Source organism: Augochlora pura, chromosome 5 (assembly GCF_028453695.1).
Source record: "Augochlora pura isolate Apur16 chromosome 5, APUR_v2.2.1, whole genome shotgun sequence".
Taxonomy (NCBI): Eukaryota; Metazoa; Arthropoda; class Insecta; order Hymenoptera; family Halictidae; genus Augochlora; species Augochlora pura.
In genome coordinates, this window is record NC_135776.1 from 8,723,378 (window position 1) to 8,749,163 (window position 25,786).

Below are 25,786 nucleotides of genomic sequence, written 5' to 3' on the forward strand. Positions count from 1 at the left end.
TTGCGCGTCATAAAACGGGCTCAATAAGCTTAACATAGTGTACGATATCGACTGCTAACTCCCGGCCGAGAGCCAAGTTTCGTAATAACCCTACTAAATCCATTGCAATTGCATCAGCAGAGTTTAACTACCCCGTTAGTGCTTTCGGTACGGACCTATGACCAGTGTTCTTTCTTAACGCTCGTACCTTTTAATTTATCATTATTATTCAGATTGTGTAGTTAATGCTTTTAGTACGGACCTTTGACCACTTTTCTTTCTTAACGCTCGAATCTTTTAACCCTTTGCACTCAGATGTCTCCTGAGAGGGGACAAAAGTAAAATCTGCCGATGATTATATTACTTTCAATATTAACAACTATTGTTTCCCAAAATTTGTATTGATACGGTCTTATATCAAATTTTTTACTTAAACAGTGTAATTATTTCTAACATTCTATTATTTTATATTTCCTTTAATATTCGAAAATACCACTGCCAGCGGTAAATGACAATTAATAAGGATTTACTTATTAGTTTACTAATGAATATGTTCCGGTTTTTTATAGATGGTCCATGAAAATTCCCCGAGTGCAAACGGTTAATTTATCATCATTATTCAGATTATAAAGATACACTTAACGAGTGCTTGTAGAAAACAATGTAAATGCAAAACTGAAAAATGTTATTCTCTCTTTTTAAAATGTTCTAACCTCCAATAATAACAATGCAGTATATCATATCTTTTCATAACTACATTGTTTTAAAGAAATTAAAGCATAGACAAATCGATAGAAATTGGCCAACTTTGACTGACGATAACTTCGTAAAAGATCATCGTAGGCTGATGATTTTGTTTTTTAATCAAAGCTTGAAACCTCTAACTTATGATAATGTTTCTGTATTTTAAGTTTGATGTATTCTCAGCACTGCAGCCCTTTCAATGTGAGATGATGCTTGTCATATTAAAAATTGCTAAGTTTAACGAAATGCTCGGATTTTGTGAATTTGTTTTCGAAAATGTCATTCACGATGGAATAAAGTTTGATTTACTTGATTAAGATAGGAGAAATTAATTTTAGGTTAGGAGAAATTAATTTTAGTTTATGAGAAAAGAAGCGTGGCTACGATTGTTTTCGCAAAGCTACAGCATTTTAAAGTAACCCTTGTCAATCTCATACGTCAGTGCCACAAGGTCGTTGCTTTTAATTAAAAAGAATTGTCCCTTTTCAACATCCATTTGCATATCGTGTCAATAGAAAAGCTAACAGTATGCTATTATGAGTAATCAATGTTTCTAGTAATGTACATCGTAGTGCTAATGGGGTATCGCGTTATGATAACGCTATTGAATGAGATTGAATATCTGAAACTATGCAGTAAAAAGATAGTGTTTTATCATCGCCGCTGTTGACAGGTACGTCACACATCGTTTGATAAAAAGTTGAGTAAAACTCGTTAGAAAGTTCTGTTGGTCTGGTCGCATTGTACAGATAATTTGCTTTCCCATTATCACCCCCTTTGTGCAATAAATGGAAAGCCAAACACAGTTCTACATTTACTCTATAGGGTGTTCTACTCGACTTGGGCATCTTAACATATATTCGTCCGGTAATTTGTTAAATTGCTATTCGCAAAATGTCGGCATTTTTTTACACTATCTGTACAAATAATATGGTCAATATAAAAACAACGTAACTTGTTAAAAATTATATATTTTCCAGTAATGGTTATGATTATACCATCTTTGGTTAAAATGTTGATTGCACAATACAGCATAAATAATTTAAAAATAACAGTTTAATAAACGATTGTAACAATAACAATTTCAATAGACTGATATTTAATAGACTGCCAATTTGTATACAGAATAAAAATGCAGGACACCAAATTCAAAATGTACAAGCTTCCTAAGTATCTACTTCGTCTCTGGAGAATTTTTGTAAGTTGAAAATAGTGTAACAGTGTCTGGGAAATCTTTAAATGTTTTCACTCTTTTGTATTTGATTGCTTCATTTTTATTACAAACATATAAACTCTACAATCTAATAATTACTGATTATTTATTTTCAACAGTGTAGTGATTACTAATCGTCTAGTTTCAACAGCCTAGTAATAACTAATTGTTTACTTTCAACAGTAACTAATTGACTAATTCGAACAGTGTAGTAATTACTAAGTGATTAATGTCAACAGTGTAGTAATTGCTAATTCATTGTTTACAACGTCGTAGTAACTGCTAATTGGCTAATTTCAAGAGCGTAGTAATTACTAACTGTCTACTTTTAAGACAACAGCTATTTATTGGGAAATAAAAAACATAGTTGATAGTTGTTTAATTTTGCGACTACGTATACTTTCTTTACGTAAAATAAAGCAATAAATGTAACAAAAATAAATATAAAAAATAAATCTTTATGTAAAATAAGAATCGTCTGTATCAGTTAATTTTAAAATAACAAAAACACTGCATCGATGCTATTAAATTTGTTTAAATCTTTCTAGTATTTCAAATAGCATCTACATAATTTTTAAATATAAATGCATAAAATCTGTAATCTATTTACAAGAGTTTGTTAACCCTTTTCGTTTAAATAACAATTTCGCAAGAGATCAATACGTAATATCGAAACGATTCGGTAAATGATGGCTGAAATTGCTCTCGTTTTCGAACGATTTTTTAATAGATTCTGAACCGTTCGTTGTTTAAAGTCGACGAATTAGAAAATTATCGACGGATAAAATGCTGGAAGCAAGCGACCGTAAGAATTAATATCAATTGCAGCCAGACGATCGTGGTACGACAAACGAATTTTCGTCAAGTGAATCGTCGACGCGTTATCTTTAATAACTGCACTTAATCACCGATTACGATTCTGTTAATAGTCTGACAACGCAATGTCGAGAAGAGAAGAAAAAGACGCGGAGCCGAGACATTTCTGACCTACATTAAAACTGTTTACAGACGTCGGAGTCTTAACTCCGTTAGCTTTTTATCATACGACTTTTACAATAATTCGATGCAAATATTTGCGCGGTTCATATCTGCGACTTATTCGTACAGTTGTAGGTGTTCATGTAAATAAACTGCAATTTTGCCCGCAGTCGAGCAATTTTCAAGTTCATATGATATGTAATCGATTTCGTAATAAGAAATTTTACATCTCTAATTCTCATGTTAATGTTGATAATTGGTATATTTTTTTACTATCGTCCCAAACTCTACTTATTTTCATTTTACTAATTTTATTTACTTTTATTTATCTTATTTCATTTTTATTCTTATTTTCTGTATGTTATAATGTTTGAAAAAATGTTTAGTTTTAATATGCTACAAATATTAAATTTAATAAACTATTGTATATTGGGGTTTATTATGTGCGGTAATTCTTTCAAAATGAACGGCAATCACAGCAACATCTATTTTGTTAATTTTAATATTTAATATTTTGAGTGTAACTTAATATTTTATTAACAAAACAGCAGACGTCGAATATTCTTTAACGAATAATATTACAACAATATTGGGCGATTATTCTGGTTATAAAACAAACGCGATAATATTAGTAAATAAATTTGGAGTTTTATTTATTTTGGATGGATTGTTTTAATAAACGTTCTAAAACAATTCGTTCTGTTGGAATTTTTACTCTACAAATTTCTAGAACACTTGTTCTATGAAAACATTTAACAATAGCATTACTTTCTATTTTATAGAAAAATTACAGATATGCGAAAATTAGAAAATAGACAGTAATCGATGAAAAACTAATAAATAGTTAGGTATTACAAAAAATTATACTTCATAATCTCGTAATTACGATAACGATTATATGTATATCCGTCGTTCAACTTTATATCACTTAATGGAAAAGACAATATCAAATATACAAAGTGCCTCACGAAATTCGATCGGCTTAGATTCTTAGATTATTCTGTAGTCAGCTGTTCGATCTAAAATGTTTAAGTTGATCAGATTAAATCTCTCACAAATTCACGTTTATACTTCAGAATTTTCAAGGTTGGCTTCAGTTTTCTACAGATATTTCGATCAATTGTTTACATCCATTTTTTATCAAATATTCGATATTTTTCGAATTCGCCAAGATTATGATTAAAACATTATACAACAAACAGTATACTTTATTATTTATAATCTATTATTTATAAGGTTATGTATACAAAATTGAAAGTGACCTTGGAAGCCTTAAAACTCTCTTTAAACAATGCTAGATTAAATTACGAATACTTCAATTACAAAACAGGTTCACTAGCAAGACAAATAAACTAAACTAACAAATTACGGGTACAAAATTTGTTGTGCTAAAATTACCAAAACGATAAACATACTTTCATGGAAAATGAATTAATGAACTTCCTTATTCTAGCATAACGTGGAATAAAAATCGCGCAAAATTCAAGTAAAATCAGTCTTATCATCTTTATAAAGCATCGCAAACAAATCACTTTTAATGCCCGGCAGAGTTAGCGGTAAGTCGATCATATTCCATGATTCACTCGATCAATATTTACAATTCTGCTAATCGCATCGCGATGATTCTTATCGTAACTTCATCGCATGAAAGAGCCTTTTGTCATTTGTTAACAAAGGAACTCGGTTTTCCTCTAAATGCAGGAAAGCTGTTATCTAAAGTGAAATGTCAACTGAAGCTTCGCATTATGCAGGGTGCCCCATTTAATGCAACGCATTTTATTATCTCCCAAAATGTACACAAAATATAATTACTCTGTTTCGAAGGGGACATATTTGAATGATCAACTTGAATGAAAAATATTCGAATGATAGCATATTTTTTTGGGTGGACGTGCTTCGGAGATTTCAAGGTGACCTTGTTTTTTCTTTTAATGGAATTAGACATTTCTGTTTATATAAACGAATTGTGCAATGTCATTTCATTGGCCTATAAGATTTTTGTCTTCGAAGCTGGTTTTAAGTCATTTACTGCTGTTCAAATATTCGTTAAACATAACCTTATTTAATTATTTCTACTTTTCGTATGTAAGTTTTTAGCGCGAACTCGCATTAAAAGACGTAAACTTTAAATAACATTAAATAATCTTCAACGACTTTCAAGAGCCATAGTGTATGGGTTTATGAATTGATTTCGAAATGAACTATCTGCCAAAATCATGAAGGTCACCTTGAAATCTTGAAAGCACATCCAGCAGAAATTTGCGATTATTATACAATTGTCAAAGTAGCGTAAAATTTATTTGAAACATTTTTTGGAAAGAGTTATATAGTTTATGAGATAATTGAACGCGTTGGTTCAAATGGAACACCCTGTATAATGTCAAAAGTAAAATAGATATTTAAAAAAAGCACAAAATCTTTTATTTATCGATTCTTATGAAATTATACAGGAGCCCGCTCATTTTCTCGTGCATACTTCGAGAGTAAAAATAAAACTAAAAAAATGTGATACAGCAAAAAGTCCATAAATGCTCGGCTGAGAATTTATGAGAAAAATACTAAATATGATTTAAACGCTGCTAAATATACCTATACCATCATTTTATAGTGACGCTTGCCTTTGTTGACACTTTAACACCGTCGAGTTTTATTGTTGATTTCAGTTGGCTGCGATTTTTTCTAATCTCTTCGCAGGCGACGTTGTTTTTTTTGTAATCAATACGTCTCTTGTACGTTATCATATTTTATTATCATATCTATCCCGTTTCTTATTTTTTTCATAATTTCTTAACAAAGTGATCTTAAACTTTTGTTATATAACATTTCAATCTTATTTTCACATGTAGGAGACATGTAGCTCTGTGTATGTAGACAGTGTCTTTATTTGATTCTGCATATTGAAATATCTTCGCTATTTTTGCTAATTTTGGGATACATGCGGGATAACTTTCCTTTATTCAAAGTCATTTTTTTCAAGCATTGCAGGTCATGATTATTTTTTGCACATTAACCTTTTTTTTATAACGCAGCACTATGATGCATATCAAAAGGAATCCATCGACATCCGTTACTATGACGATTATTACAAAATATTATTTTGATTATTATTAGTACAAAATAAACACCCTGCAAATTATACATATAGGCATTTAGGGTAGCCCTTATTTTTCAACTTTCTAAAAGTTTAGTTTCCACTCCTTTATCTTCTTTCAATCAACAAGAAAATAAAATTTTAACTCATTCGAATCCTCATCGACTATAAAATTTGAAAATATTCGCTCGAAAAGTCATTTTTTCAAATAATATAATTTCTTTACATTACTAGTATTATTTCTTTATACTATTATTATTTATTTATTTATGCTATTATTATTATTATTAATATTTATATATATACTATTTTCTAACCAAATGGAACGTTGTCTTGAAATTAATGAATTTTTAAATGGAGCTTCCATTTTAATATTAATACTGGTAATAAATCACAATCTTTTCAAAGCCTTAGAACACAATTTAGAGAAGCGAGACACAGAGAAATTCAGCACAAAAGCCTAAACAACTTGCCAAGAATTAGTGTTACTGTGAGATGGTAAGCTGTTCCCAGCACTCGCACGTGTTGAAAAGGATGATAGATATAGACTAACAATAATAGTAACTTTTCAAAGCAAGAAGAGCAACTGTTGAGAGTCTCTGAAATACCAATATCTTCAAGAGAAGAGTAGAAGTCATAGCTATTTATCGAACAATGGAGAAATAGGGCATCACTAACAAAACTCAGGCACTTTGTTGCGATATCACAGTAAGCAATACAGATCAAGTAAATGGAGCCGGTACAAATCTAAAATAATTGTTTAGGGATTTTCGACAACAAGGATCAACCAAAAAAAAATATTTAATAATTCACACTTGCGGTAAACTAGTCAAGTAGTAGCTTCTTTCTGACAGCAAAAAACATCGACATATTCGATTTTCATTTTTTCTGACAATGTTGCAGGCGAGCAAAAAATCTGAAAAAAATTGAGTACACTAGCCGTGATAGTACCTTATCAGAGAATTAATATAAAAATAGCCCATATTTTAGTTTTCGAGAAATCTTCAATTTTTCGATTTTTTTTTGATTTTTCATTTTTAATAATCACAGCTTGCAATTGAAAAATCTGAAAAAATTCTATAACATGTGGCTTGATGTCCAAAATGAGTCACATTTTTTTCAAAACGTTAGAAAATCTCTAAAGGGGGAAAATGGCAGAAAACCGCGAAATCTAACTTACCCTGTAATCTAGGGGCAGTTTTAACCATCTTAATCGGCTATGGTCTTTCTCACACAGATTGTCTTCACTCTCTCAATACTCTCGCGCAACTGCGAAACACTTTCCTTCCACCTTCGCGACACTCTTGCTTTCTTAAAACACACTCATACACAACCACATTCAATCACCGAATGGTACGTACATTCTCATTTCGGAGAACAGTCACACGGTCCAAACACTCTTTATTCACACCTCACTCGATCCGACTATCGTGTAACTCAGACGCTTTTATCTCAAACCCCACAATTGTTTAAACAATTCTGATTTCTTATACCTCCTTTACCGTCATCACATTTTGAAGTTAGTTTCGAGGAAGTGATTCGAGCCACTGATAACTGCAACTTCTGGTACAGACATGATGACAATTTTCAAAAGATTTAGAAAAACCTGTACGGAACTCGACGAAAAGATTTACATAACTGATAGCAATAAAATGCTTCACGATATCTGCTCTACCATGCTTGAACTTCTTGAACAACACCTTTTACAAGCATAGACAACAGCGAGATGATTACCGAGAATTCTTACAGTTAACGATTATCTTCCTTGGCGGCATTCCAAAGAACAGAACGTCGTTTCGTATACCAGGAGGTTTAAATCATACTAGAGATAATTTTGTTTTTACGACACAACCAACATAAAGGACATTTAATCAATCAAGTGGGCTCAATGAAAACTTCTGTTTGTGAATTAAAATATGTGTTTATCGGTATCGGATTCGGAACACTTCAGGTGTTTAGAATCGGTAGATCGTGAGCGACGAAATCACGTTCCTGAGATGAATAACTTCGACAACATGATAAACGCTTGCTGATTAGCAATTCCGATTAACTTAAAAATCCTCGATCATAATCGAGGAGGTACGGTTTCGTGTAATTCGTCCGATCATCGACGAAAGATTAGATCATCTTGCGTCATGGAGAGAAATTGACGTACTTTGCCGGATTAAGTTGATAAGGTAAAAGCACCTATCATGAAACACCGTCTCAACATTGACCCCTCTTTTGAAACAGCAGCACAAATAACGCGATAAAAAGTAGCTAGCGCGCAGGAAAGCGGATGTAAAAATTCTACCCACATTTCGGAACGTTGGTCTTTATAAATTCGCTCGCGCAAATATTGTTATGTAACGATTAGCTGTAAAAAATATTCATTCGAAGAAGGGTGTTTCTAATTAAGGATACAGTGTTCCATATGGTGATCCAAATATATATTTTCAATCGTCAGTACTTAAAAAATATATCCCATCCTTAAATTTTTTAAATTTTTATTCTGTTTAACAGGAATCCTACATAGTATTCAGCAATCTTTAAACAAAAGAATTCAAAACGATAAGCATATAAACAAAATTAATATTGTTTTTCTACAATTAATAACCATAAATAGTGTATCAGTCAAATGTTACTGTTGTTTTAATATACAATTAATTTTGTATCATATCGAAGTGATCTAACCTCTTCAAAATTTTGGTGTAAATATTGTTAAACATCTTGTCGACACGACTGTAAGACAATGTTATTATAGGATAGAACGGCACGGAATATTTTAAGTCCGTAAAAATAGCGAAATGGCCGTGTCGATTATTTATAAGACGAGACATTGTAATGAATATTAATCGGACATGACGGAAGACATGCCGGGGAACACGATGACACTGATAATCGAGTAATTCATGCAATAGGAGCTTAATAATTCCCCTCTCTCTATCAGCACTTGGCAATTTCAAAGTGTGGAGATATTAACTGTTCTATTTAATGATCATAACCGTTTGACCTTGAGTGGATAGATTAAATTCGCATCAAGATCAACACGATTTTGTCGAATCAAACCCTTCATTTTTTAGTTTGCAGTCTCAGAAATGACAGCGCCACCTTTTCGACATGCTGATTGTTTATGTTTTCTCGACGAAAATTGCTTGAACTATTGCTTAGATCAATTATCTTAGAAATAAAAAGTTTTAGAAAACAATAATGTTTGAGAGTAACATGTTGACAATGAAAAAGTGTTTTTAAAGATAATTTCAATAAAAAATGTTTCCAGTTCGTAAATAATCTGGATTACAATATTATTTTGGATCAAACGATATCGAGAATTATGTTTAATATAAGGTTTCCTCATTTTTTGTTTGAAATCACGTGAATCTCAACATTTGTAAAAATTTCTTTAATAAAACAAAATATAATTAACGTGATTTCGATTGATTTCACATTTAAAAGAATACATTACACAGAGTGTATAATGTAAAAAAGAAACTGACATGTTTCCTAACACTTTTGAGCAGGGATTCAAATGACATCATTAATCTTTTTATGCGTAGATATTCTCAAGGTCATCTTGTTTTTTTTTATCGTAAACCTATATTCCTTTATTCGAAACGACGTTTTAGAAAAATGTCCTTTTTTAAATTTATTAATTCGTTTTATAAGATATTGTTGAAAAGATAATAAATGGTGACAGAAATAAACATAGTTATAAAATATATATCGTACAAAATATTAAATCTGAAAAAAAATGTTTCAGACAAAAATTGTGCATTATCCACATAGGATTTAGCACGGAAATAAAAAAATGCACGTTTACAATAAAAACACAGAATGAGCTCGAAAAGACCTTGAGAACGCTTACGCCTGAGAAAACTAAGTAGTGCCATTTGAATTTTCACTCAAAATATCAAAAAATGTCTGCCTGATTTTTTTTTCTAAATCATTTGTCTACGAGATCTTTTGCATTCTCAATTTAAATGGGACACCTTGTATACGCTAATAATCACAAATATATTTGCCAAAGTTTAACACAAAAACTTTATGTTTTAAAGATGAAAACAAATGATAATAATAATAAAAATAATAACAATCCCAACAGTACATTATAAAAAAAGGACAGCCTTGATACATTTTAAATGGGACACCTTGTATGAATACTCACAAATGTATTTGTCAAAGCCTAATCACAAAAAGTTTATGTTGTACAGATAAAAACAAATAATAATAATAATCAAAATGCCAACAGTACATATATATACATCCACAGTCGTAACAATCTTATTTGGCGTCGCAATTTTCACGTCTGCACGAACGATAAATACCGTGAGCACAATAAAAGTAATGTTCGTCATTAATGTAATTATGGTTTCAAAGTGCAAGACAAAATTAGAAATTAAAATTCGCAACTCCCAGGGAGCCATTGGTGTTTGCATATTTCCATGCGACAGTGTGCGTCCTTGCACCGAAGCGTAATATACGTCGAATCGCGTTCTCGATGAAAATGTTCGGAAAAACTGTTCGGAAATGCTCGTTAACTGGATCGTTCAGACAAACGGTTATTTCAGTGAACCCAGAAATTTTACGCTCGAAATAACGGAGGGAAGTCATTGTCTGTGCATCAATTACGTAGTCACTGAACGTCTGCCGGATAATCTTCCGAACTATTGACCTCTGAACCTTGTTGCAGACACTGCTGCTTTTTATGTTACTTAATAGTCGGAAAAGAATGCGAGACAGATATATGCATTGCGACGTCACAAACTGACCTTTTATCACTCCTTGTTGTTATAAAATAATCGCAATGGTACGATGCTAATTAACATTATCAATTAAATCCTACAGGAGGGTGCGCAATCATAACTCAAGCACCGATAGGTTTCCACATAAAATTATTAAGTTTTGCATTTTGATAACATTTTTTTACATTGATTCTAGTTATGTTACAAATTATTCTGTCAACTAATTTTGTTAACAATGAGAAAATTTTTTTTTACAAGATACAAATCAGATTGAAAAATCTGTAGTCGTTTCTCTTTAGCACCATGTACACAAACTATAGTAAAAAATACAGTTTGAACATTTTGCTATTCTTGAAGTTATTTCAACTTTAGCGATAATTATTGCCATATATCTATATATAATAATTTAACCAATGCATTTTGAAGTTAATTATTTTTCATTCGTGTTTAAGTATATCGTAAACTAAAACATTCGAAAAAATCAATAGTTAAACCTCGAATTGCCGCTATTTCATTAATTATAGAAATTATTTATTTATAATCATTCAGACTATAGTCATATCCTAGTATCATTTTATTCATTTATTTCGGACTAATTAAATGGTTCGAAACGTGCACAACAACAAGCTATTTTGTTCTACGATCATTTTTATTTAGGCGAACATAGCTCGTGCGATGTTTATCATTTTATTTAAAAATATAATTGTCATACTTTAAATGTTAATAAATACGTGTAACGAAAGCCATGTACGAAGAGTCTTACGGTTTCTATGAGAATATTTAAAAACATAATTTAAACATATAACAAAAATATAGGATTTAAAAATATAGTTGTCATACTTTAAATTTGTATTAAATATGTGTACCAAAAGCTATGTACGAAGAGTCTTACGGTTTCTTTGAAATATTTAAAAATATAGTTTAAAAATATAAGGAAACAGTAAGGTTTAAAAGTACAATTGTCATACTTTAAATGTTAGTAAATATGTGTAACGAAACCCATGTACAAAGTCTTACGGTTTCTTTGAAAATAATGATAGACAGGAATACCCCTAAGTGATCAGTCTTCTCTCAGCAAGGGGTAGCTCGACAGAAGAATCTTGCGACAAGGTTATTCGTAGTTTCTACACTGTCTCCTCGTCGAATTAAAATGATAATGGTTCGCATTTTCGTCATCAGGATTGAATTTTAATGAAAACGTGCGGGTTACGTCACTGTTGCACAGTGTACACGCGAACTAGGAAGCGTGAGAAGGAATTCCGGGTATCGATCCGAGAGCGATGTAACACCAGAAACAGTTCTACCAAAACACCGAGAGATTATCTCCACTGTTATGGTTGTGATTATTAGACTGCGAACTTTTATGCAAAATAAAAATTCCCTATATCGTTTGCAACATACACGAATGAAATAGTAATAAATTGTTTCTTCTCATAATTCTGTTAACTTAAAGCTAGCGTAACAATCCTTGTCGTGGCATCACAATGTTACATTTCATCAATTCATTTCTGCCATAAATGCATAAAATCTACGATCTAGTGATTACATTGAATGATTTTAAAATACGTCGAAGTATACATATAACATGTGTCGAATGTTAATGGTCATTTTACAGATGTATATGAACGTAAGCAAGAAATACGCCAGATAGATAGTTGATGAAAATATTACGAATAAATACAAACATGATAACAAACTCTATTTGTTATGTAATTTTACATTCTTAGAATTCTTGTCTCAGTATTCTACGAGCAATGTTTATATTATCTGAAACTAGTGAAAACGAATATTTATGCAAAACTTTTCATCTTATTTTATGAAAATTAGGATTAGACAAAAATTTCCTTCGTTAATTGATAGAATTTTACTTGTAAAGAGATTGTAACAATGTTAATAATTATTGTTAATTACATGTCATAACTGCGTGAAAATCTGTAGACTACCGATGACGTTAATCGGTTAAAATAATAAATTAGACAGAAATTAATTTTGATTTCTAATATTTTGTATAGATGGAAAACAATCCAACAAAATTATTTAATTACTCCTCCGTATTAAATGTTTTCGAAATCGTTTTATGCGTGTATACTTTTCTTTGTTTCAATGTGATTCCATAATTCTATGGAAAAATATAATTGGAATTTCACTGATTGCCAACTTTTTTTATTAAAAACATTTCGTATTATTATAACTCTCGTATTAGACAATTTTTAATTAGATGTACAATATAATTTAAACATTATATAAGGTGTGCAAGTTACATGAGTCTCCCTGTATATTAGTCGCGTTTAGGGTGCGGTATTTCTAGTGTTAAACGCGATTCGATGTACCCGGTAAGTTGTATCGATCTACAGTATTAAAAGCTTCGTAAAGATTGAAAGAGCTGAACCGCCAATTTTATGAGTATGTACCCATGATGAACTTCTGCCAAGAGAAAGAATATAGGTGATCGTAAAAACCGCGTACCGCTATTTTTCTAATAGCTCGTTCAAATCGTGATCCTTTTTCACGAGAAAGTTTTTCCGATCACTTATGCAGCTATAAATAACGAGGAGACTAGGAAAATGAAAAAGTCATATGGAAAGTCTAGTAAAATCAAAAATTGTGCACTGGAAGGCTAGGCAAATGAAGAAAATATATGAAAAAGTCGTACGAAGAAATTGGGAAAATCAAGCAGCCCTACTGAAATACTAGGAAAGTCAAGAATTCATACTTAACAAATAGAAATCGCACGAGAAAATTAGAAAAATAAAGAAGTCACATAGAATGTGTAAAAAAAATCAAGAAAACTTAATACAAGGCTAGGATGACAAAGAAAAATGATATGAAAAATATATAAAAATGAAAAAGTTATACGAATAAATTAGGAACACGAAAAGATCACACGAAATATTTAGGAAGTTCAAAAAGTCTTACTGAAAAGCTAGAAAAATAAAGAAAACATACTAAAAAGCTACGACATTGAAGAAGTCATGCGAAGAAACTGAGAAAATCAAGGAGTCATACTGGAAAGCTAGGAAAATCAAGGAGTCATACTGGAAAGCTAGGAAAATCAAGCAGTCATACTAGAAGACTAGAAAACCTGAAAAATATAGTACTTGCCCAAAAATCTATGAAAATGAAGAAGTCAGACAATAGACCCAAGAAAACTAAGAAATCCATACGAGAAAGTCGAGAAAACGAAATGATCATTTTAAAATGCTAACAAAACCAAGAGGTTATACAATCATTAGTCGACAAAATTTGTTTTCAAGGAGACGATCAATATTCTGAATAATTGCAATTATAAAATTATTATTAACCCCTTATCATACTTTGACGAGTCGGTCTTTTGACAAAAATTACTAGTAATAACTTATTAAGTATTGATGATATTCTATTCTTTATAATTGGAATAAAATACTAATATCTTGTCATTAATATTTAAACATTCAAGTAAATTTTGGCAGGGAACTACATAAACTACTATAAACATTAATGTCCTGTTCCTTCTATGAAATTATCGCAATTGAATGATTTTGAAAATGGTAGGTCAAGGTGTTAAAATGAAACAAAATTGTGAAGATAACCTACAGTCGCTTATAAAATAAACTGCAAACCTGCAACTTGCACAACTATAGGAAATATCGAAACAATGCCTAACATTTCGAGTCACCCAGTATACAGTAGCATCTGCAATATGAAATTAAAGAATTTTCGAGACCAGCTAATGACGTCGAATGACGCTGAATGACATTGTATGTCCTTGGCACACTAAGCTATGGCTTGGAACGTGGGGAAGACTCGTGTGGCTAGTATCAAATGAGACACCCTGTATACCCTCGAAAAAGGAGCTTCGGTCGGATCGATATTGCCAATAGGGAAGTAGTATAACAACTGGCCCTTCCAGGACCAAGATTAAACATCGCATGGCGTAAAGTGTAAAGGCTTCTGGAAAGTCGAGCAATGACGCAGCCTCGAGATAAATATGAAAGGGGTGGTCAACAGTCCCAGCGGATCCAACATATCCATCAATTTTCGCAATATTTATTATCAGTATTTAATCACCTGTCAGGATGATGAGATCCAAATTCATAAATACATCATTGTTGTTATTTCTTTCTATGGATATACATATTATCATAAAAGTTATTATAAAAATCTGAACAAATACTAGGTAAGTCGAGTAACATTTTTACCTAAAATATTTTCATTGTTTTTTGCATGTTATCCGAGAATGTATAAACGAAAAAATATTTGATACAGAGCTGTGATTATTGTGGTAAATGTGACTTTAAAGTCACAATTTACGAAATTTGGAGGTTATCATCGTGTTTTCTTAAATAAAATAGCATGGTGTTAGAGATAATGTAAAAATGGATTTATCGTATTTGTAATTAAAGATTATAATTACTAAATAATTTAGTAATCACGATCAATAAATAACTTAAATAGCAATCGAAGGAAATATAAGTATCGGTTGTGACGAATTCAGACGTCGATTATAATTACTATTTCTCAATTATAATTGCTCTAATAATTTGCCACAATGGTATGCATAATTAATTTTAGTAAAAGGTAAATAAATCGCTAATTAAAAAAATATCACTGAAATAAAAATAATACATTTAAAAACCAGGTTACAGGAAAATCATAAGACACTATAATTATCAAACTATACTGGCGTGCATAATTACGGGACTTCTGAGGTCATTTGAAGTATCTTTTTCCTTCACGCAAATGCAATACACGGCTTTGTTTACGAGTTATTAACGAAAAGCACTGGCTAATGAAAGACGTGCTCGTCTAGCGCAAGACAGCCGAGTCAATCAACGGAACTCGCATAATATAGAATATAGAATATAAAAAACAGAGAACATAAAATAAAATAAAAATGAATAAGAGAATACAGAATATAAGAATTAATTAATAATAAGAAGAATATCTGCGTTCATATATTTCTATTTCTTACTATTTCTAATATAGGAATAAAAATATACGAATATAATATTTTTCTTAAGTTGTTGTCTAAATGTTGTCTTACTTAAGTCTAACAATTCAACATTACTGTAATTCGACACTTCAGTAGGCCTAAACAACTCGAAATCTCATGTAAGAGACGGGGAGGTGGGGGAGATATCGAGTACCCATCACTAGAGATAATATTCTATAAAGCGTTTGCTCCAAGCCTCTTACATCGCCATGACTGATAATTCGTGCCCGGTGGCTTTATTACTTAACAAATTGCGCGTATATTATGTGACTTATACGATGTTATCATCTCGACTGGAAAGAGCGCGCGAAAATAAGCGCAAGCGGTTAAGCACGACACGTACAGATAATAACACTTCATTCATTCAACGTCACCGAGCTCGAAACTTGAAACGTCTCGAGCCTCCGATGCAAGATTCACTTTATCAGTGTGTACTTTGCATGTTGGTTTCTAATAATTGGACCGCAGATTTTGCGCATTTATAATAAAAATGGGCGAGAGATATACAGGTTGACCCATTTAAATGTCCCCGAAACCGTCGATGATACTAAAAAATGTTTCAAACATTTACAATTTTTTGTAAAGAATTGTAAAGTAATTCGATTTACGGAAATACGATACAACAAAGGCGATTTCTTAAAAATAGACAAAGTATTGTGTCACCTATGTACGACCAACACAACTGGCGATGTGTTAATACCGACCAACGACAAACTATAACTTGAGGAAGGTCAAACTCAATGATTTAGTACACGAACAGCTTCCGGAGGATACAAATCCTTGGACAGTTTTATTGCAATTCGCAACTACATTGTGGATAATTTGTGCGGAGTAAATCGGATAGCATGAAGCTAGGCTGGGTTAACATCGTAAAATTAATTATGTAAACACGCGACTTTAACGTGTTGACGGACGCGCTGATCGTAACTTTGTGTCGACGCTTAAAAACTAGTTTTTGTTATGATACATTTACAAAAATTAAAGTTTAGTAAAATCTCCAGGAAGTGAAAGAGTCAATGTAGTAATCGATATAGTAATTGACAGAGTAATCGACAGAATAATCGATAGAGAAACCATTAGGCTGCAGATTTGTAGGTATTTATTAAAGAAAATAGAAATTAATAAAGCCTAATTATATTATTATTTTCTTTTTACAATGAGTAATCTATTAGTTAATGAAAACAATATTGTTTCCATTAATTAATTTCATTAACTACCATCGCTTACATAAAGTGTCCCAAAAATGTCTAACAATCCGGAAATGGAGGGTTCCTGAGATCATTTCCAGCAATTTTTTCCTTTACAAAAATTTTGTCCGAAGCATCGTTAACGAGTTATTAAGGAAAAACTTTGGCCAATGAGAGGCGAGCTCGTCTGACGCTAGCCAGCCGAGCCAATCATACTCTCCTCACACAGCCGAGTAATCATACTCTCCTCTCATTGGTCAAGGTTTTTTTTATTAATAACTCGTTAACGATACCTCAGAAAAATTAACTTCGCATAACCTTACGTATCTCCTATTTCAGAAATGTCAGACATTTGAAACACCCTGTGTTATAACATTTATTAGTTAACTTCATCATTTCGATTTATTCATATATCGCGTGCGAACAGAGGTATTTTTAATAATAAGATAATTCTGCAACATCAATTTCGATATTTATCTGTAAAAGTTATCTATATTGATATTTATTGAACGTAATTTCTTTATTAAAATGTAATTTCGTAGAGTTGCTATCATGGGGAAAAACAGAAAAATCTTCTTTCGTTAAAAAGACTGATAGAAACAGGGGAAAACCAAACAGCTAATGAATCGGATGCAACAAATATGGAACTATGTGATAACTAATTATCGAGCAATGATGATGCAGATCTTTATTAAACTATATATCTCCTACCAAAAAAGTGCAAGTTTATTTTTAATTCTGAAATTGAAAATGAAGACGAAATATCTCATTATATAGCGTAAAAAATAAATGCCCTATAATAAATCTTTCATTTACATCGTTCTGAAATTATTTTTCTGCAAATAACTTCAATTTTGTTGCATAAAGCAAAATGGTTCACTTTAGTAAAAATAAATATATAACCAACGTCCATAAATCTTGTGTTAATTATTAGGTAAACTACCCCAATTTTATGGTAATTTTGAGATTGTCGAGTTGACAATCAAGTTTGAAGTTTGGTAAATGCGAGAAACTTCTAGAGCCTGATAAGGTTACATAAATGTATAATAGTAATATCCCTAACGTGTGTCACGTTTGATGACCGTAACTCACACGAACGTAGTAACACGTGTACATTAGCACTGTTGCTGTTCAGGCTTGATATCGCGTGTACGAATTCAAAGTCGAATGAATAGTATTGTATAACTGACGTCCTATGGAAAACGTTTTCTTATTTCGCGGTTGATGCTTACAGTTACGGTACCATGAAACATGAGATCATTAATAGTTTTCCTATAAGCACAGGAAACTTGAAAATGTATCTAATCGAAGGAATCGTCATCCATGATTTGAAACGAAATAATTGTATTATAATTTATCTTGTATTTTCTTGAAAAGTTCAAATTCTTGTACGACTTTGTCTGTATAGCTAATTTTATTACAATTTTAAATTAACATTTTTAAAAATTGTTTTGCAATTTAAAAACGAGTATTATAACTTTCAATGCTTTTAGTGAAAATAGAATTAAATTAAAATTGTAAAAGTTGTATTTTTACATTTTAAACATTACATTATTTTTGATAAAATAGTTTTGAATATAAATAACTCAAATATAAATACATGAACACAAGCTTACATTGTTAGATAAAAAAGAGAAAAGATTTAATAATCGGTAAAATAATAAAGTTACCTGCATGAATTATATTACGTGAATATTTATTTCATATTTTTAAGAAAATAATTATTTAAAAAGCCTTGGTCGTTTAAACCTTGTTCCAGCGACCTCCTTCACGATTAAGAATAAAGATTATTATTATTATTACACTTCGTCTCTATAAGACATAGTGTTCAATATTCCACAAACTATTAATTATAAACATTGTTCACATATATATTTTGCTACAACTTATAGAAAATTTATATTCTGTCAGACTAATCTACAGAACAACGCTAAATGCACTTTACATTTCATTTTAACATTTTCTACACAACCGCATAAATTTACAATGCCGACGAGAATGAAAAACATTTAAGATAGCATTAGCGCATACTCTTTACGTAATTCACTTTCCATTAAAATGCACAATAATTGCTGAAGCTCTCAATCGACAAGAAAAATTTTATAAAGAATATTATGTGCTCATAAAATGGATGATATGTCCAGTTTTATTTTACATTTTATTTAATTCTCTTTTATACAACTATTATAAATACCTACACCTCTTGAAATATACACTAACAGCATCGAATATTTAACATTTTTATATAATTTTATTTTCGACGAAATTAAATGATCGTTGAAGCTTTCGATAATAAAATTTATAATTCAATTAATTTATAATTAAATAACAAAATTTCATAATAAATATAACATGCTCCAAGCCGTTTACAAAATTTAATTCACGACCAGAGACTAGAAGAAATCACGCATTGGTATAGTAGAAAGGGGAAGGGTGCCCAACCCTTCGACTACATGCGACAATAGTATCCCTTATGATGCGTAAAAGCATAGTATGAAAAAACGTTCGGCGTTACAACCGTCACGACGGTTACCGCGAAGCAATTTTATAACTCGTCACAATCTGTTTTATTCACAATACAATAATAAACTAATTAAACTTAACTACATGAACTAATTAAATCTAACATGAGGCTGCTACCAAAGCGTACACTACTGTAAGATATCCCGTTTCGTTCGAGCTGGCACTTCAGCGAAAAAATTAATTGTTCTACGTGAAAACGAAAAATTTGTACTAATAATGCGCAATACTAAGCGCGATGTCAGCGATGTGCACGCAATAGAAGTCAGTCACCGACTGACGCATTGTCGCCTTTTCGAGCAGAGACACGACGAAGTCGCGACGGTGCGACAAAGAAGACGATGCATATACATGTGCGCGGTGCACAGGCAAAACTATAGCGTTTGTCATGAAACGGGTTATGTAAATAACACGAATCCATTGATATAACAAACGTATACACGTAATAACAGATTATGTCGTCAGGTGAAAAAATTCTACGCTTTCTCGCATATTTTTTCGAAACTTCACCTTCACCTTGTCACGCCATTCCCCTAATCTACGCGTGCAGAAGCGCATAGAGCTTTGCGCTGTTTAAATATTTTTCTTTTAAAAAATAGACATAACGATCGATCAGTAGAGCCGATAATTTCGGTTTAAAATAGTGAATCATCGTGTGCGGAACAATTCGAACGAAATTGTTAGAAAAATGAAAGGTTGATGTTACTATCAGGTGATCGATATCGGAGATCGCGATCTTTGACCCTAACTGGAGACCGCGCCGATCGATGTCTACAGTTATCCCAACTACCGGGTTATTATATAAACGTCCTAAACGTCATTCGGAGGAGATCGTTCCAGTCAGTGTTCACAACAGTTTCAAAATTATGCGTAACGAATGAAAATCTGCCACCCCTAATTGCGACGAGTCTTTCATTTCGGGATCGTGAAAACTAATCACGGCACTTCGTAACCAGCGCGAGTGCTATGGGACAAGAAACGCGCACATTTGGGTGGTCCATTGGTTCAAGGAACAGACAGGGAACGTAACGGGGATGAAGTGAGGATTTAACACCCGCGCGATTAACCCCCGAGTCGCGATGACAAGCGTCACGGATATTCGAGCGAACCGTGTCACGGGTGTCGCTCCGGTGAATTTGCTCGCAGACGTGCAATTAGCGAGTGAACAAATTTTATTACAGCCTCGTGGCACGGTTCGGAACGCATGGGTTCAGGTTTCCTCAGGCAATTTCGTCTGTCACTTTGCGGCGCCACGAGGAATTGCCGATAATTGGACCGATTAGAAACAACCGCGAAATTTCGTTATGCCACGGTTTCTCGGTGCGGCTGGTGCGCACGAGACGCGACACCGCCGATGCGACACGAAAATATGAGAAATTTCAGTCAAGAAATCGTGTACTTACGTTAACGCACACCAGAGACGAGAATGGCCAGACCCCGTCCGGCTGAAGTCTAAGCCGCACTGAAGTTCTCGAGCATGTCGGCCAGCTCTTACTGGCACATGCGTTCGACCTCTGCAAAAATAGAGGTAAACGTGATTGGTGAACCAATCTTGGTCTGCTCGTATCGCGACGCGTGTTTTTACGGTCAAATTATTGCCATCTAGTGGTTGTCCAGCGTAAATTGTTGTTGTCTCGCGGAATTACGTGCGCGGTACAGACGTCTCGTGGTCTCCGCAACTTTTGGTTTCCGAATCTGAATTACCGACGGTATCGGAAATAACGTAGCGGCCGCCATGTTTGACCGCGGATGAAATATGGAGCACGGGGTGAGTCACGAAATTCGCGCGCACCTGAAATAATTTGCGCGCAGGCTGAGAATTCGTAGGGACATCTTACGTGCTTGTCTGCCTCCGAACAAATTTATATTTTAAGTACTATAGTGCGAATAATTGTAGACCGAAATTCATTTTTATATTACTAAAAACGTTTTAAATGAAAACTTAATAAAACATTGTATTTGTATACTTTTATATTAAAAGTAATTAAAAATGGAAATATAGAAATACAGCTTTTTGGATTTTGTTTAAATATAAGTGAAAACGTGACAGCTTTTTTGAGTTTATAATTATTCAGATTGCTGTAAGTGGTTTTCTTTAACTTTTATATTTAATAAAATTGAAAGTATTTAATAAAGTTCCTTATATTTAATAAAAGTAATTTAACAAAACATCGTATTTGTATATTTGTATACTAGAAACAATAGAAAATAGAAATATACAAATACGATATTTTGTTAACACATATTCGTTTGGTAATTGTTACAACGCCATTCACAAAATGCCGGTATTTTTTGATAGAAATAAGAAGGTTCTATGTAAAAACGATGTAATTTGTTAGAAATTATACATTTTTCAGTGATTTTTATAATTATACCATCTTTCTTTAAAATTATCTCTGTTTGGTGAAACTCAGAATTAAATTTATTTAAAATTAAAAGAACAAGAATCGATTATTTTCTTTAATATACAAATGACGAATTTTCGTCATTTGGCTATTGGTGATTGTTTATGAAATGATGAATTTTTGTCACGCGGACATGTTTTCGTTAAGAACAATGTAAAAAGTACTTTAAGGATATAATTATGCATATCACTCTATAGTAATGTCTCGATTATTCGAATTGATATAGACCGAAATGACGAAACAAACACTTTGATGATTTTAACATTGTAGATGTATTTAATTATAATTATATAAATATATATTGTTGCTTCGTTCCGTAAACTTTATATATGTTATACATATCTTTGATTAAACGAGACTCGAATATCGGAGGCTCTACTGTATTTGAATTCATAGTAATCTTATTATCACTTTGGTGTCGTTCCCAGCATTATCGACAATTCAGAAATTTAGATATGTTAGCAAACATTGAATGTAGTATATACTATATTTCTACTACGAGTGCTATAGCAATGCAGCTTTATATCTTTAAGAGCGCAAATGTGCGTACATTTAATTATCTTTTTCCTGTACTATTATTTCTATTAATTATAATATTAGAAAAACTTTAGTAAAAATACTTTTATTTCAATAATTTTTCATTTTTATTAATCTTCCACTGTACATTGATTCGCATTGCCATTTATCATATAATTATTTCTTTATTCACTTTATTGCTGTCATGCATTTGGGATCTGGACTTATAGCCTCTTGTAAATTAAATATAATTACGTGATAAATAACTATTTACTTTTTTTTTAAAGAAAACTAAGATCAAACTTTGGATTATTCATTAAAGCTACTGTCGTATTTAAAAGAATATATATTCTCATCATTGATCACATAATTATGTGAAATCTACAAACAGTCAATATGAATTCAATGCAGTTATTCAATATATAAGTAATTTTTTTTCTTGCAGTAAGTTATTTTTTAATCAATTTTTGTTTTACTTTGTATTCGTATATATTTTATTTGAAATGTAATATTTTGAATAAAGTGGTGAAAAAATCAAAACCTACATGTATAAAATCTATAGCAGAATGTATTTATTTTTTTATGCACAATTCATTTTTTTTCATTCTTAATTTAGAAGACTTTCTATATTAATACTTGATATGTACTCCGATCTTAAGAAGTGACTAAAAAGATATTAAAAGTAAAATGCTGATCTACCATTTCCAGGCTAAATAATTATACATTTCGAGGCTAAAATTTCTATTATTGTTCTTTGCTAAAAATGTACATATCTTACTTTATTTACTAAAACAGAGGCGAAAGATAAGAATAGGAATAGCAAAGCAATAAATTATCACAGGGAAAAATTTCATCAATAAACTGTGGAATTTTATAAAATCAGCATCAGCGCTCATTGAAATAATTATATGCATATGTAACAACGTACTAATAAAAAGGATATGAAAAATGTGTCTTTATAAAAAATAAACTAATGCATCTTTATAAAAATTTAAATGGTCAAATACCTTTCTCCAGGATCTCGCTTGGCCAAATAATTTTCTATAGGAATGATTGTACTTCATCTGGCTGAAAACAGCAACTGCGAAAAAGATTTTATAAACGTTGCAATTTCCGATACGACAAATATGGCATCCCATTTAAAGGAGTAGAGTGGAAAGGGTGCATGAAATATAAAATCCTGAGATCTTATCCTAAAACAGAACTTTCAAGCTTTAATTTATAGAAAAAGTCATCATACTACGATGCTTATTCGCGGAGTTATCGTTAATCATAGTTGGTTAATTTTTATCTAAAATTGTTCTATGCTACAATTTTTCCAGCAGTTTATTATTCTTCCTGCTAGTTTCTTTGGTATTTTTTCGCCGCGAATCGTTGGATAATATTAACTATGATCTCGATTTAATGGATTGGCAACTAAGTTATTGCGGATTTTATTAGTAGACGATCTTAGCACATTCTTTTGTTTTGTCAACGTACTCTAAGCAATTAATCTATATTATTTTATTGTTGTTTGGACTTCTACCTTTAATTTAGTGAAAAAATTGTATCGATTAGTCACTTAGTTTCCTTTTTATGCCAGTTTCAAGATGGAAGAACACAGTGTCCATTTCAGACATATCCTATATTGTATTATTTCTGATAAGGAGAGAACGGATCGCAAGCACGCAGAAAGTTATGTGCCGTATATGAGAATGAAGTCAATAAAGGGTTACCCTAATAAATACGTACAAAGAATAAACGGGATAGAAAACAACGACAATTCGTTCTCAATATTTTATTTGTTTGTATACACTTATAGGCCCTAATTAGGCATGAGCTATTTTATTTTCAACTCGAATTAACAATTCAATTGTCAATAGTAAACGTATCACGATCAGTAGTTTATGCCGTGATCCTTAAGACATACATTAGAATGTTAATAATGTATTTACACAGAATTGTTTTGCCTACCTAAGCTAGCTAATGCAGCAAGCCGTGTAACTCAAACCAATTGTACATCGAATCTCTCACCGTTCCGAATCATTTTACACTCGTGCAAAACCGTATACATTTTTCTCATTGTTCGAAGTTTAAACGTATCATGGTGTTCGAGGTACGCACGATACCACGTAGACAGGGAAGGCAACTATTTTACAATGATCTGGTCGAACTTATCGAAGCGTGATCACGGAAGAAGAGAACGAATCGATGTAACAGTGTCACGACGTAGTAGTTGCCGTTAACGCTTTTAACCCTTTGCCCTCGAGCGACGACCACTAAAATTATTCTATCACGTTCCAAAATCGTGTTTATACTAATAGAATTCAGATTTAAAAAATTGTTGGTACGAGTCACAAGAATCAGTTTCATATGTATAAAATACACTTTGTCGCATAAAATGGGATTATTATAAGCCAGCAAAATTATTTCAGATTTATAGTTGAAATGGCTTCGAGTGCAAAGGGTTAATTCTCTCATTTTCCATCCGTCGCTTATTGGCGGCTGCGGACCTTCATGTGCAATAGAACACTTCTATATCAATTGCAAGAAGTAGAAGTAGAATTTAAAATTGCAGATGCGCAATTTTGTCATAGGTGCATCAAATCCGCAGACTCCTTCGCCTCATTCCTCCTCAGACTCAGAGATATTTTTAAAAGAGGACAAGTCTTTCACATTTATCCGGGAAGCTCTCGTCAATTTTTAATTTTAAGCTTCCGAACAAGCGACAACTATCGAGACAATACTGTACTTTCGAAGCAAGCAAGATAGAGCGCTGCAGCAAGCTCGTTGCACTGTGTTGCTAAAAGCATGGTGGACGGTCTAAAATTCTCTTATTATTTTCAGACTGCTTTCGAATGTTTCCATCAACAGAACAATCATGTTAGAAACGAAGTATCGCAATTCATGCTGTCTTTAATTATGGTAATATCTGCTCGCGCTTATCTAATTCTCTAAACAAGCGCTGGCAGTCACCACCATTTTATAGCGCATTCAATGCGAAACGAAATCAGTCAGCAGCGAATCGTCGGCCAATCGGATCAGAGCATTTTTATTTACTGCCACAGAGTCGTGCGCAACTTGGGATGCCATTGTATATGTTATTATAAAATAACTGCAATATATTTTTCTCAGAACAACTTATTGAAATGATTGCGTTACTATTGGGTTGGCAACTAAATGATTGGAAACTCTTTTGTTTTGTCAACGTGTTCGAAGTATTTAACTTAGATTGTTTTCTTGTTGTTTACACTTCCACCTTTAATTTAGCATAAAAATTGTATCAATTAGTCATTTACTTCGTTTTTATCCCAGTTTAAAAATGGAAGAACAAGACGCGCGTTTCAGACACATTTTCTTGTATTATTTCCAAAGAATTAAGAATGCATCGCAAGAAAGAAAAGTGGATACTTTATAACAACATTAATCGTTAATTTAGATGATAAAATCTTTAAAGACGCTGGCGATGTAAAATCACAGT

At 32.1% G+C, this 25,786-nt stretch overlaps 1 protein-coding gene across 3 annotated transcripts in view; it reads right to left on the reverse strand.

Annotated features, from left to right (window-relative positions):
• Positions 1 to 20,962, reverse strand: part of Pcb (Pyruvate carboxylase) — a 69,804-nt gene extending 48,842 nt beyond the window's left edge. For 2 of the 3 annotated variants that reach the window (XM_078181216.1, XM_078181214.1), the window contains exon 1: positions 20,809 to 20,962. The gene's annotated coding sequence lies outside the window, so the exon portion shown is untranslated. Of the gene's footprint in view, positions 1 to 19,535; positions 19,687 to 20,808 lie in introns of those variants that run through there. The other variant, XM_078181215.1, reaches the window with a different exon arrangement.
• Positions 20,963 to 25,786: the final 4,824 nt, after the last annotated feature.